This window comes from Taudactylus pleione, unplaced genomic scaffold, assembly GCF_031769625.1.
Source record: "Taudactylus pleione unplaced genomic scaffold, aTauple2 ptg001867l, whole genome shotgun sequence".
NCBI classification, from domain to species: Eukaryota; Metazoa; Chordata; class Amphibia; order Anura; family Myobatrachidae; genus Taudactylus; species Taudactylus pleione.
The window spans coordinates 47,948-63,367 of NW_028286264.1; the positions used below are offsets into that span (position 1 = coordinate 47,948).

Sequence of the window (15,420 nt, forward strand, 5' to 3'; positions counted from 1 at the left end):
ATAGGGGTCAGTATAGTGAGGAGAGGGTACAGGGAAACACTGTATAGGGGGCACTATAGTGAGGAGGGGTACAGGGAGACACTGTATAGGGGCAGTATAGTGAGGAGGGGTACAGGGAGACACTGTATAGGGGGCAGTATGGTGAGGAGAGGGTAGAGGGAGACACTGTATAGGGGGCAGTATTGTGAGGAAGGGGCACAGTTAGACACTGTATAGGGGTCAGTATAGTGAGGAGAGGGTAGAGGGAGACACTGTATAGGGGGCAGTATGGTGAGGAAGGGGCACAGGGAGGGAGACATTGTAGGGTGCAAGATACTGAGGAGGGGGTACAGGGTGCAGGCTGTGCTGTTGTTGTAGCAGGTGCAGTAATCACCCCCGATGGGTCAGGTCACCCTATAAGAGGGACGGGGGGTCTGGCCATCTCCCGGTTTCAGGACCCCAACCCCGAACCTCCCGGAGACCGAGCCCCGCGCTCACCTGGACAGGAGGCTCAGCCTGATCCGAGGAGGCCATTTTCTCAGACCCCATCAATCAACTGACGAGCTTACAACATCAACCAGGCGAGCTCAGGCAAGGCATAGCAGCCGAGTTCCGATCTTAGTCAGACTGAGAGGTAAATTTACTAAAGTGAGAGTTTTTAGAAGTGAGTTTTAGAAGTGATGTTGCCCATAGCAACCAATCAGATTCTACTTAACATTTAACTAGCACCTCCTAGAAAAGAATAGCTAGAATCTGATTGGTTGCTATTGGCAACATCACTTTTAAAACTCACTTCTAAAAACTCTCACTTTAGTAAATTTACCTCTCAGTGTCACAGCCTGTATTGGACTCGTCGTTGTCAGGGGTGCACATGTGTGTGTGTGTACTGGGCTCAGTCTCAGGGCTGCACGTGAGTGTGTGTACTAGTCTCAGGGCCGCACATGTGTGTGTAATAGTCTCAAGGGTGCACATGTGTGTGTACTGGGCTCAGTCTCAGGGGTGCACATGTGTGTGTTCTGGGCTCAGTCTCGGGTGCACGTGTGTATGTACTGGGCTCAGTCTCAGGGGTGCACGTGTGTGTGTGTTCTGGGCTCAGTCTCGGGTGCACGTCTGTATGTACTGGGCTCAGACTCAGGGATGCACATGTGTGTGTGTGTGTGTGTGTGTGTGTGTGTGTGTTCTGGGCTCAGTCTCAGGGGTGCACATGTGTATGTACTGGGCTCAGTCTCAGGGGTGCACATGTGTGTGTGTGTGTACTGGGCTCAGTCTCAGGGGTGCACATGTGTGTGTGTGTACTGGGCTCAGTCTCAGGGGTGCACATGTGTGTGTGTGTGTGTTCTGGGCTCAGTCTCAGGGGTGCACATGTGTGTGTATGTACTGGGCTCAGACTCAGGGGTGCACATGTGTGTGTGTGTGTACTGGGCTCAGTCTCAGGGGTGCACATGTGTGTGTGTGTGAGAGTACTGGGCTCAGTCTCCGGGGTGCACATGTATGTGTGTGTGTGTACTGGGCTCAGTCTCACAGGTGTGAGTGTGTGCTAAGCTCGGTGTCAGGGTTGCATATGTGTATGAGTAGGTTTGAGTATAAAGAGTGCATATGTATGTGCTGGGCTCAATGTAAGGGGTGCACATGTGTGTTCTGCGCTGTAACTGTCATATACAGACACACAGCAGACTATATGTTACTGTATATGGTAATAACAGTGTATATGGGGATACAGGAGCTCATGGTGTTACTATATGCAGTAATAACAGTGTATATGGGGGATACAGGAGCTCATGGTGTTACTATATGCAGTAATAACAGTGTATATGGGGGATACAGGAGCTCAGGGTGTTACTATATGCAGTAATAACAGTGTATATGGGGGATACAGGAGCTCAGGGTGTTACTATATACGGTAATAGTGTATATGGGGTATACAGGAGCTCAGGGTGTTACTATAGGCGGTAATAACAGTGTCTATGGGGATACAGGAGCTCAGGGTGTTACTATATGTGGTAATAACACTGTATATGGGGACACAGGAGCTCAGGCTGTTACTATATGCTGTAATAATAGTGTATATGGGGATACAGGAGCTCAGGCTGTTACTATATGCTGTAATAATAGTGTATATGGGGATACAGGAGCTCAGGGTGTTACTATATGCTTAACAGTGTATATGGGGGATACAGGAGCTCAGGGTGTTACTATATGCGGTAATAACAGTGTATATGGGGATACAGGAGTTCAGGGTGTTACTATATGCGGTAATAACAGTGTATATGGGGACACAGGAGCTCAGGGTGTTACTATATGTGGTAATAACAGTGTTTATGGGGATACAGGAGCTCAGGGTATTACTATATACGGTAATAACAGTGTATATGGGGATACAGGAGCTCAGGGTGTTACTATATGCGGTAATAACAGTGTATATTGGGGACACAGGAGCTAAGGATGTTACTATATACGGTAAGTGTATATGGGGTATACAGGAGCTCAGGGTATTACTATATATGGAAATAGTGTATATGGGGATGGAGGAGCTCGGGTGTTACTATATACGGTAATAGTGTATATGGGGATGGAGGAGCTCAGGGTGTTACTATATGCGGTAATAACAGTGTATATGGGGACACAGGAGCTCAGAGTGTTACTATATGCGGTAATAACAGTGTATATGGGGCACAGTAGCTCAGGGTGTTACTATATGCTGTAATAACAGTGTATATGGGGGATACAGGAGCTCAGGGTGTTACTATATGTGGTAATAACAGTGTATATGGGGGGTACAGGAGCTCAGGGTGTTACTAAATGTGGTAATAACAGTGTATATGGGAATACAGGAACTCAGGGTGTTGCTATATGTGGTAATAACAGTGTATATGGGGATACAGGAGCTCAGGGTGTTTCTATATGTGGTAATAATACTGTATATGGGGATGGAGGAGCTCAGGGTGTTACTATATGCTGTAATAGTGTATATGGGGGGTACAGGAGCTCAGGGTGTTACTATATGTGGTAATAACAGTGTATATGGGGGATACAGGAGCTCAGGGTGTTACTATATGTGGTAATAACAGTGTATATGGGGATACAGGAGCTCAGGGTATTACTATATGTGGTAATAACAGTGTAAATGGGGATACAGGAGCTCAGGGTGTTACTATATGTCGTAATAATAGTGTATATGGGGATGGAGGAGCTCAGGGTGTTACTATATGCTGTAATAACAGTGTATATGGGGGATACAGGAGCTCAGGGTGTTTCTATATGCGGTAATAACAGTGTATATGGTGGATACAGGAGCTCAGGGTGTTACTATATGCTGTAATAACAGTGTATATGGGGGATACAGGAGCTCAGGGTGTTACCATATGTGGTAATAACAGTGTATATGGGGGTACAGGAGATCAGGGTGTTACTATATGTGGTAATAACAGTGTATATGGGGAATACAGGAGCTCAGGGTGTTACTATATGTGGTAATAACAGTGTATATGGGGATACAGGAACTCAGGGTGTTACTATATGTGGTAATAACAGTGTATATGGGGACACAGGAACTCAGGGTGTTACTATATGTGGTAATAACAGTGTATATGGGGATACAGGAGCTCAGAGTGTTACTATATGTGGTAATACCAGTGTATATGGGGATGGACGAGCTCAGGGTGTTACTATATACGGTGATAGTGTATATGGGGATAAAGGAGCTCAGGGTGTTACTATATGCGGTAATAAAAGTGTATATGGGGATGGAGTAGCTCAGGGTGTTACTATATGCTGTAATAACAGTGTATATATGGGGGATACTGGAGCTCAGGGTGTTACTATATGTGGTAATAACAGTGTATATGGGGATACAGGAGCTCAGGGTGTTACTATATGTGGTAATAACAGTGCATATGGGGATACAGGAGCTCAGGATGTTACTATATGTCGTAATAATAGTGTATATGGGGATGGAGGAGCTCAGGGTGTTACTATATGCTGTAATAACAGTGTATATGGGGGATACAGGAGCTCAGGGTGTTTCTATATGCGGTAATAACAGTGTATATGGTGGATACAGGAGCTCAGGGTGTTACTATATGCTGTAATAACAGTGTATATGGGGGATACAGGAGCTCAGGGTGTTACTATATGTGGTAATAACAGTGTATATGGGGGTACAGGAGCTCAGGGTGTTACTATATGTGGTAATAACAGTGTATATGGGGGATACAGGAGCTCAGGGTGTTACTATATGTGGTAATAACAGTGTATATGGGGATACAGGAACTCAAGGTGTTACTATATGTGGTAATAACAGTGTATATGGGGATACAGGAGCTCAGAGTGTTACTATATGTGGTAATACCAGTGTACATGGGGATGGACGAGCTCAGGGTGTTACTATATACGGTGATAGTGTATATGGGGGATACAGGAGCTCAGGGTGTTTCTATATGCGGTAATAACAGTGTATATGGTGGATACAGGAGCTCAGGGTGTTACTATATGCTGTAATAACAGTGTATATGGGGGATACAGGAGCTCAGGGTGTTACTATATGTGGTAATAACAGTGTATATGGGGGTACAGGAGCTCAGGGTGTTACTATATGTGGTAATAACAGTGTATATGGGGGATACAGGAGCTCAGGGTGTTACTATATGTGGTAATAACAGTGTATATGGGGATACAGGAACTCAGGGTGTTACTATATGTGGTAATAACAGTGTATATGGGGATGGACGAGCTCAGGGTGTTACTATATACGGTGATAGTGTATATGGGGATAAAGGAGCTCAGGGTGTTACTTAATGCGGTAATAACAGTGTATATGGGGATACAGGAGCTCACGGTGTTACTATATGCGGTAATAACAGTGTATATGGGGATGGAGTAGCTCAGGGTGTTACTATATACGGTAATAACAGTGTATATGGGGGATACAGGAGCTCAGGGTGTTACTATATGTGGTAATAACAGTGTCTATGGGGATACAGGAGCTCAGGGTGTTACTATATGTGGTAACTGTATATGTGAATGGAGGAGCTTGTGTATATGGGGATACAGGAGCTCAGGGTGTTACTATGTGATAATAACAGTGTCTATGGGGATACAGGAGTTCAGGGTGTTACTATATACGGTAATAGTGTATATGGGGGTACAGGAGCTCAGGGTGTTACTATATGCGGTAATAACAGTGTATATGCGGCACAGTAGCTCAGGGTGTTACTATATGCTGTAATAACAGTGTATATGGGGGATACAGGAGCTCAGGGTGTTACTATATGCGGTAATAACAGTGTATATGGTGATACAGGAGCTCAGGGTGTTACTGTATGCTGTAATAACAGTGTATATGGGGGATACAGGAGCTCAGGGTGTTACTATATGTGGTAATAACAGTGTATATGGGGGGTACAGGAGCTCAGGGTGTTACTATATGTGGTAATAACAGTGTATATGGGGGATACAGGAGCTCAGGGTGTTACTATATGTGGTAATACCAGTGTATATGGGGATGGACGAGCTCAGGGTGTTACTATATACGGTGATAGTGTATATGGGGATAAAGGAGCTCAGGGTGTTACTATATGCGGTAATAACTGTATATGGGGATACAGGAGCTCACGGTGTTACTATATGCGGTAATAAAAGTGTATATGGGGATGGAGTACCTCAGGGTGTTACTATATACGGTAATTACAGTGTATATGGGGGATACAGGAGCTCAGGGTGTTACTATATGTGGTAATAATAGTGTATATGGGGATACAGGAGCTCAGGGTGTTACTATATGTGGTAATAATAGTGTATATGGGGATACAGGAGCTCAGGGTGTTACTATATGCGGTAATAACAATGTATATGGGGATGGAGGAGCTCAGGGTGTTACTATATACGGTAATAACAGTGTATATGGGGGATACAGGACCACAGGGTGTTACTATATGTGGTAATAATAGTGTATATGGGGATACAGGAGCTCAGGGTGTTACTATATGCGGTAATAACAGTGTATATGGGGATGGAGGAGCTCAGAGTGTTACTATATACGGTAATAGTGTATATGGGGATACAGGAGGTCAGGGTGTTACTATATGTGGTAATAACAGTGTATATGGGGATACAGGAGCTCAGGGTGTTACTATATGCGGTAATAATAGTGTATATGGAGATGGAGGAGCTCAGGGTGTTACTATATACGGTAATAACAGCGTATATGGGGGATACAGGAGCTCAGGGTGTTACTATATGTGGTAATAATAGTGTATATGGAGATGGAGGATCTCAGGGTGTTACTATATACGGTAATAACAGTGTATATGGGGGATACAGGAGCTCAGGGTGTTACTATATGCGGTAATAACAGTGTATATGGGGATAGAGGAGTCCAGGGTGTTACTATATACGGTAATAGTGTATATGGAGGAGCTCAGGGTGTTACTATATACTGTAATAACAGTGTATATGGGGATACAGGAGCTCAGGGTGTTACTATATGCGGTAATAACAGTGTATATGGTGATACAGGAGCTCAGGGTGTTACTATATGTGGTAATAATAGTGTATATGGGGATGCAGGAGCTCAGGGTGTTACTATATGTGGTAATAACAGTGTATATGGGGGATACAGGAGCTCAGGGTGTTACTATATGTGGTAATAACAGTGTAAATGGGGGATACAGGAGCTCAGGGTGTTACTATATGTGGTAATAATAGTGTATATGGAGATGGAGGAGCTCAGGGTGTTACTATATACGGTAATAACAGTGTATATGGGGGATACAGGAGCTCAGGGTGTTACTATATGTGGTAATAATAGTGTATATGGAGATGGAGGAGCTCAGGGTGTTACTATATACGGTAATAACAGTGTATATGGGGGATACAGGAGCTCAGGGTGTTACTATAAGCGGTAATAACAGTGTATATGGGGATGGAGGAGCCCAAGGTGTTACTATATACGGTAATAGTGTGTATGGAGGAGCTCAGGGTGTTACTATATACGGTAATAACAGTGTATATGGGGATACAGGAGCTCAGGGTGTTACTATATATGGTAATAACAGTGTATATGGGGATACAGGAGCTCAGGGTGTTACTATATGCGGTAATAACAGTGTATATGGTGATACAGGAGCTCAGGGTGTTACTCTATGTGGTAATAATAGTGTATATGGGGATGCAGGAGCTCAGGGTGTTACTATATGTGGTAATAACAGTGTATATGGGGGATACAGGAGCTCAGGGTGTTACTATATGTGGTAATAACAGTGTATATGGGGGATACAGGAACTCAGGGTGTTAGTATATACGGTAATAACAGTGTATATGGGGGATACAGGAGCTCAGGGTGTTACTATATGTGGTAATAATAGTGTATATGGAGATGGAGGAGCTCAGGGTGTTACTATATACGGTAATAACAGTGTATATGGGGGATACAGGAGCTCAGGGTGTTACTATATGTGGTAATAATAGTGTATATGGGGATGCAGGAGCTCAGGGTGTTACTATATGTGGTAATAACAGTGTATATGGGGGATACAGGAGCTCAGGGTGTTACTATATGTGGTAATAACAGTGTATGTGGGGGATACAGGAGCTCAGGGTGTTAGTATATGCTGTAATAACAGTGTATATGGGGATACAGGAGCTCAGGGTGTTTCTATATGCGGTAATAACAGTGTATATGGTGGATACAGGAGCTCAGGGTGTTACTGTATGCTGTAATAACAGTGTATATGGGGGATACAGGAGCTCAGGGTGTTACTATATGTGGTAATAACAGTGTATATGGGGATACAGGAGCTCAGGGTGTTACTATATGTGGTAATAACAGTGTATATGGGGATACAGGAGCTCAGGGTGTTACTATATGTGGTAATAACAGTGTATATGGGGGATACAGGAGCACAGGGTGTTACTATATGTGGTAATAATAGTGTATATGGGGATACAGGAGCTCAGGGTGTTACTATATGCGGTAATAACAGTGTATATGGGGATACAGGAGCTCAGGGTGTTACTATATGTGGTAATAACAGTGTATATGGGGGATACAGGAGCTCAGGGTGTTACTATATGTGGTAATAACAGTGTATATGGGGGACACAGGAGCTCAGGGTGTTACTATATACGGTAATAACAGTGTCTATGGGGAAACAGGAGCTCAGGGTGTTACTATATGTGGTAACTGTATATGTGAATGGAGGAGCTCGTGTATATGGGGATACAGGAGCTCAGGGTGTTACTATATGCGGTAATAACAGAGTATATGTGGCACAGTAGCTCAGGGTGTTACTATATGCTGTAATAACAGTGTATATGGGGGATACAGGAGCTCAGGGTGTTACTATATGCGGTAATAACAGTGTATATGGTGATACAGGAGCTCAGGGTGTTACTATATGCTGTAATAACAGTGTATATGGGGGATACAGTAGCTCATGGTGTTTCTATATGCGGTAATAACAGTGTATATGGTGGATACAGGAGCTCAGGGTGTTACTATATGCTGTAATAACAGTGTATATGGGGGATACAGGAGCTCAGGGTATTACTATACTATATGTGAATGGAGGAGCTCGTGTATATGGGGATACAGGAGCTCAGGGTGTTACTATATGCGGTAATAACAGAGTATATGTGGCACAGTAGCTCAGGGTGTTACTATATGCTGTAATAACAGTGTATATGGGGGATACAGGAGCTCAGGGTGTTACTATATGCGGTAATAACAGTGTATATGGTGATACAGGAGCTCAGGGTGTTACTATATGCTGTAATAACAGTGTATATGGGGGATACAGGAGCTCATGGTGTTTCTATATGCGGTAATAACAGTGTATATGGTGGATACAGGAGCTCAGGGTGTTACTATATGCTGTAATAACAGTGTATATGGGGGATACAGGAGCTCAGGGTATTACTATATACGGAAATAGTGTATATGGGGATGGAGGAGCTCGGGTGTTACTATATACGGTAATAGTGTATATGGGGATGGAGGAGCTCAGGGTGTTACTATATGCGGTAATAACAGTGTATATGGGGACACAGGAGCTCAGGGTGTTACTATATGCGGTAATAACAGTGTATATGGGGCACAGTAGCTCAGGGTGTTACTATATGCTGTAATAACAGTGTATATGGGGGATACAGGAGCTCAGGGTGTTACTATATGTGGTAATAACAGTGTATATGGGGGGTACAGGAGCTCAGGGTGTTACTAAATGTGGTAATAACAGTGTATATGGGAATACAGGAACTCAGGGTGTTGCTATATGTGGTAATAACAGTGTATATGGGGATACAGGAGCTCAGGGTGTTTCTATATGTGGTAATAATACTGTATATGGGGATGGAGGAGCTCAGGGTGTTACTATATGCTGTAATAACAGTGTATATGGGGGATACAGGAGCTCAGGGTGTTACTATATGTGGTAATAACAGTGTATATGGGGGGTACAGGAGCTCAGGGTGTTACTATATGTGGTAATACCAGTGTATATGGGGATACAGGAGCTCAGGGTGTTACTATATGTGGTAATAATAGTGTATATGGAGATGGAGGAGCTCAGGGTGTTACTATATACGGTAATAACAGTGTATATGGGGGATACAGGAGCTCAGGGTGTTACTATATGTGGTAATAATAGTGTATATGGAGATGGAGGAGCTCAGGGTGTTACTATATACAGTAATAACAGTGTATATGGGGATACAGGAGCTCAGGGTGTTACTATATACGGTAATAACAGTGTATATGGGGATACAGGAGCTCAGGGTGTTACTATATGCGGTAATAACAGTGTATATGGTGATACAGGAGCTCAGGGTGTTACTATATGTGGTAATAATAGTGTATATGGGGATGCAGGAGCTCAGGGTGTTACTATATGTGGTAATAACAGTGTATATGGGGGATACAGGAACTCAGGGTGTTACTATATGTGGTAATAACAGTGTATATGGGGATACAGGAGCTCAGGGTGTTTCTATATGCGGTAATAACAGTGTATATGGTGGATACAGGAGCTCAGGGTGTTACTATATGCTGTAATAACAGTGTGTATATGGGGGATACTGGAGCTCAGGGTGTTACCATATGTGGTAATAACAGTGTATCTGGGGATACAGGAGCTCAGGGTGTTACTATATGTGGTAATAACAGTGCATATGGGGATACAGGAGCTCAGGGTGTTACTATATGTGGTAATAACAGTGTATATGGGGGTACAGGAGCTCAGGGTGTTACTATATGTGGTAATAACAGTGTATATGGGGGATACAGGAGCTCAGGGTGTTACTATATGTGGTAATAACAGTGTATATGGGGATACAGGAACTCAGGGTGTTACTATATGTGGTAATAACAGTGTATATGGGGATACAGGAACTCAGGGTGTTACTATATGTGGTAATAACAGTGTATATGGGGATACAGGAGCTCAGAGTGTTACTATATGTGGTAATACCAGTGTATATGGGGATGGACGAGCTCAGGGTGTTACTATATACAGTGATAGTGTATATGGGGATAAAGGAGCTCAGGGTGTTACTTAATGCGGTAATAACAGTGTATATATTGGGATACAGGAGCTCACGGTGTTACTATATGCGGTAATAACAGTGTATATGGGGATGGAGTAGCTCAGGGTGTTACTATATACGGTAATAACAGTGTATATGGGGGATACAGGAGCTCAGCGTGTTACTATATGTGGTAATAACAGTGTCTATGGGGATACAGGAGCTCAGGGTGTTACTATATGTGGTAACTGTATATGTGAATGGAGGAGCTCGTGTATATGGGGATACAGGAGCTCAGGGTGTTACTATGTGATAATAACAGTGTCTATGCGGATACAGGAGTTCAGGGTGTTACTATATACGGTAATAGTGTATATGGGGGTACAGGAGCTCAGGGTGTTACTATATGCGGTAATAACAGTGTATATGGGGCACAGTAGCTCAGGGTGTTACTATATGTGGTAATAATAGTGTATATGGAGATGGAGGAGCTCAGGGTGTTACTATATGCTGTAATAACAGTGTATATGGGGGATACAGGAGCTCAGGGTGTTACTATATGCGGTAATAACAGTGTATATGGTGATACAGGAGCTCAGGGTGTTACTATATGCTGTAATAACAGTGTATATGGGGGATACAGGAGCTCAGGGTGTTACTATATGTGGTAATAACAGTGTATATGGGGGGTACAGGAGCTCAGGGTGTTACTATATGTGGTAATAACAGTGTATATGGGGGATACAGGAGCTCAGGGTGTTACTATATGTGGTAATACCAGTGTATATGGGGATGGACGAGCTCAGGGTGTTACTATATACGGTGATAGTGTATATGGGGATAAAGGAGCTCAGGGTGTTACTATATGCGGTAATAACTGTATATGGGGATACAGGAGCTCACGGTGTTACTATATGCGGTAATAAAAGTGTATATGGGGATGGAGTACCTCAGGGTGTTACTATATACGGTAATTACAGTGTATATGGGGGATACAGGAGCTCAGGGTGTTACTATATGTGGTAATAATAGTGTATATGGGGATACAGGAGCTCAGGGTGTTACTATATGTGGTAATAATAGTGTATATGGGGATACAGGAGCTCAGGGTGTTACTATATGCGGTAATAACAATGTATATGGGGATGGAGGAGCTCAGGGTGTTACTATATACGGTAATAACAGTGTATATGGGGGATACAGGACCACAGGGTGTTACTATATGTGGTAATAATAGTGTATATGGGGATACAGGAGCTCAGGGTGTTACTATATACGGTAATAACAGTGTATATGGGGGATACAGGAGCTCAGGGTGTTACTATATGTGGTAATAATAGTGTATATGGAGATGGAGGAGCTCAGGGTGTTACTATATACAGTAATAACAGTGTATATGGGGATACAGGAGCTCAGGGTGTTACTATATATGGTAATAACAGTGTATATGGGGATACAGGAGCTCAGGGTGTTACTATATGCGGTAATAACAGTGTATATGGTGATACAGGAGCTCAGGGTGTTACTATATGTGGTAATAATAGTGTATATGGGGATGGAGGAGCTCAGGGTGTTACTATATGTGGTAATAACAGTGTATATGGGGGATACAGGAGCTCAGGGTGTTACTATATGTGGTAATAACAGTGTATATGGGGATACAGGAGCTCAGGGTGTTTCTATATGCGGTAATAACAGTGTATATGGTGGATACAGGAGCTCAGGGTGTTACTATATGCTGTAATAACAGTGTATATATGGGGGATACTGGAGCTCAGGGTGTTACTATATGTGGTAATAACAGTGTATATGGGGATACAGGAGCTCAGGGTGTTACTATATGTGGTAATAACAGTGCATATGGGGATACAGGAGCTCAGGGTGTTACTATATGCTGTAATAACAGTGTATATGGGGGATACAGGAGCTCAGGGTGTTACTATATGTGGTAATAACAGTGTATATGGGGGTACAGGAGCTCAGGGTGTTACTATATGTGGTAATAACAGTGTATATGGGGGATACAGGAGCTCAGGGTGTTACTATATGTGGTAATAACAGTGTATATGGGGATACAGGAACTCAGGGTGTTACTATATGTGGTAATAACAGTGTATATGGGGATACAGGAGCTCAGAGTGTTACTATATGTGGTAATACCAGTGTATATGGGGATGGACGAGCTCAGGGTGTTACTATATACGGTGATAGTGTATATGGGGATAAAGGAGCTCAGGGTGTTACTTAATGCGGTAATAACAGTGTATATGGGGATACAGGAGCTCACGGTGTTACTATATGCGGTAATAACAGTGTATATGGGGATGGAGTAGCTCAGGGTGTTACTATATACGGTAATAACAGTGTATATGGGGGATACAGGAGCTCAGGGTGTTACTATATGTGGTAATAACAGTGTCTATGGGGATACAGGAGCTCAGGGTGTTACTATATGTGGTAACTGTATATGTGAATGGAGGAGCTCGTGTATATGGGGATACAGGAGCTCAGGGTGTTACTATGTGATAATAACAGTGTCTATGGGGATACAGGAGTTCAGGGTGTTACTATATACGGTAATAGTGTATATGGGGGTACAGGAGCTCAGGGTGTTACTATATGCGGTAATAACAGTGTATATGGGGCACAGTAGCTCAGGGTGTTACTATATGTGGTAATAATAGTGTATATGGAGATGGAGGAGCTCAGGGTGTTACTATATGCTGTAATAACAGTGTATATGGGGGATACAGGAGCTCAGGGTGTTACTATATGCGGTAATAACAGTGTATATGGGGCACAGTACCTCAGGGTGTTACTATATACGGTAATTACAGTGTATTTGGGGGATACAGGAACTCAGGGTGTTACTATATGTGGTAATAGTGTATATGGGGATACAGGAGCTCAGGGTGTTACTATATGTGGTAATAACAGTGTATATGGGGATACAGGAGCTCAGGGTGTTACTATATACGGTAATAATAGTGTATATGGGGATACAGGAGCTCAGGGTGTTACTATATGCGGTAATAACAGTGTATATGGTGATACAGGAGCTCAGGGTGTTACTATATGTGGTAATAATAGTGTATATGGGGATGCAGGAGCTCAGGGTGTTACTATATGTGGTAATAACAGTGTATATGGGGGATACAGGAGCTCAGGGTGTTACTATATACGGTAATAACAGTGTATATGGGGGATACAGGAGCTCAGGGTGTTACTATAAGCGGTAATAACAGTGTATATGGGGATGGAGGAGCCCAAGGTGTTACTATATACAGTAATAGTGTGTATGGAGGAGCTCAGGGTGTTACTATATACGGTAATAACAGTGTATATGGGGATACAGGAGCTCAGGGTGTTACTATATATGGTAATAACAGTGTATATGGGGATACAGGAGCTCAGGGTGTTACTATATGCTGTAATAACAGTGTATATGGGGGATACAGGAGCTCAGGGTGTTACTATATGTGGTAATAACAGTGTATATGGGGGGTACAGGAGCTCAGGGTGTTACTATATGTGGTAATAACAGTGTATATGGGGGATACAGGAGCTCAGGGTGTTACTATATGTGGTAATACCAGTGTATATGGGGATGGACGAGCTCAGGGTGTTATTATATACAGTAATAACAGTGTATATGGGGCACAGTAGCTCAGGGTGTTACTATATGTGGTAATAGTGTATATGGAGATGGAGGAGCTCAGGGTGTTACTATATGCTGTAATAACAGTGTATATGGGGGATACAGGAGCTCAGGGTGTTACTATATGCGGTAATAACAGTGTATATGGTGATACAGGAGCTCAGGGTGTTACTATATGCTGTAATAACAGTGTATATGGGGGATACAGGAGCTCAGGGTGTTACTATATGTGGTAATAACAGTGTATATGGGGGGTACAGGAGCTCAGGGTGTTACTATATGTGGTAATAACAGTGTATATGGGGGATACAGGAGCTCAGGGTGTTACTATATGTGGTAATACCAGTGTATATGGGGATGGACGAGCTCAGGGTGTTACTATATACGGTGATAGTGTATATGGGGATAAAGGAGCTCAGGGTGTTACTATATGCGGTAATAACTGTATATGGGGATACAGGAGCTCACGGTGTTACTATATGCGGTAATAAAAGTGTATATGGGGATGGAGTACCTCAGGGTGTTACTATATACGGTAATTACAGTGTATATGGGGGATACAGGAGCTCAGGGTGTTACTATATGTGGTAATAGTGTATATGGGGATACAGGAGCTCAGGGTGTTACTATATGTGGTAATAACAGTGTATATGGGGATACAGGAGCTCAGGGTGTTACTATATACGGTAATAATAGTGTATATGGGGATACAGGAGCTCAGGGTGTTACTATATGCGGTAATAACAGTGTATATGGTGATACAGGAGCTCAGGGAGTTACTATATGTGGTAATAATAGTGTATATGGGGATGCAGGAGCTCAGGGTGTTACTATATGTGGTAATAACAGTGTATATGGGGATACAGGAGCTCAGGGTGTTACTATATGTGGTAATAACAGTGTATATGGGGGATACAGGAGCTCAGGGTGTTACTATATGTGGTAATAATAGTGTATATGGAGATGGAGGAGCTCAGGGTGTTACTATATACGGTAATAACAGTGTATATGGGGGATACAGGAGCTCAGGGTGTTACTATATGTGGTAATAATAGTGTATATGGAGATGGAGGAGCTCAGGGTGTTACTATATACGGTAATAACAGTGTATATGGGGGATACAGGAGCTCAGGGTGTTACTATAAGCGGTAATAACAGTGTATATGGGGATGGAGGAGCCCAAGGTGTTACTATATACGGTAATAGTGTGTATGGAGGAGCTCAGGGTGTTACTATATACGGTAATAACAGTGCATATGGGGATA

The 15,420-nt window shown here is 43.0% G+C and overlaps 1 protein-coding gene and 1 long non-coding RNA gene across 3 annotated transcripts in view; one reads left to right on the forward strand and one right to left on the reverse strand.

Annotated features, from left to right (window-relative positions):
• LOC148436245 (uncharacterized) overlaps nt 1-595 on the reverse strand; it is a 32,270-nt gene extending 31,675 nt beyond the window's left edge. The window contains exon 1 of the long non-coding RNA XR_015876486.1: nt 478-595. This is a non-coding gene — a long non-coding RNA (uncharacterized LOC148436245). The remainder of the gene's footprint in view (nt 1-477) is intronic.
• Nucleotides 431-15,420, forward strand: part of DFFA (DNA fragmentation factor subunit alpha) — a 45,438-nt gene continuing 30,448 nt past the window's right edge. For both annotated transcript variants that reach the window (XM_088465133.1, XM_088465134.1), the window contains exon 1: nt 431-570. The gene's annotated coding sequence lies outside the window, so the exon portion shown is untranslated. The remainder of the gene's footprint in view (nt 571-15,420) is intronic.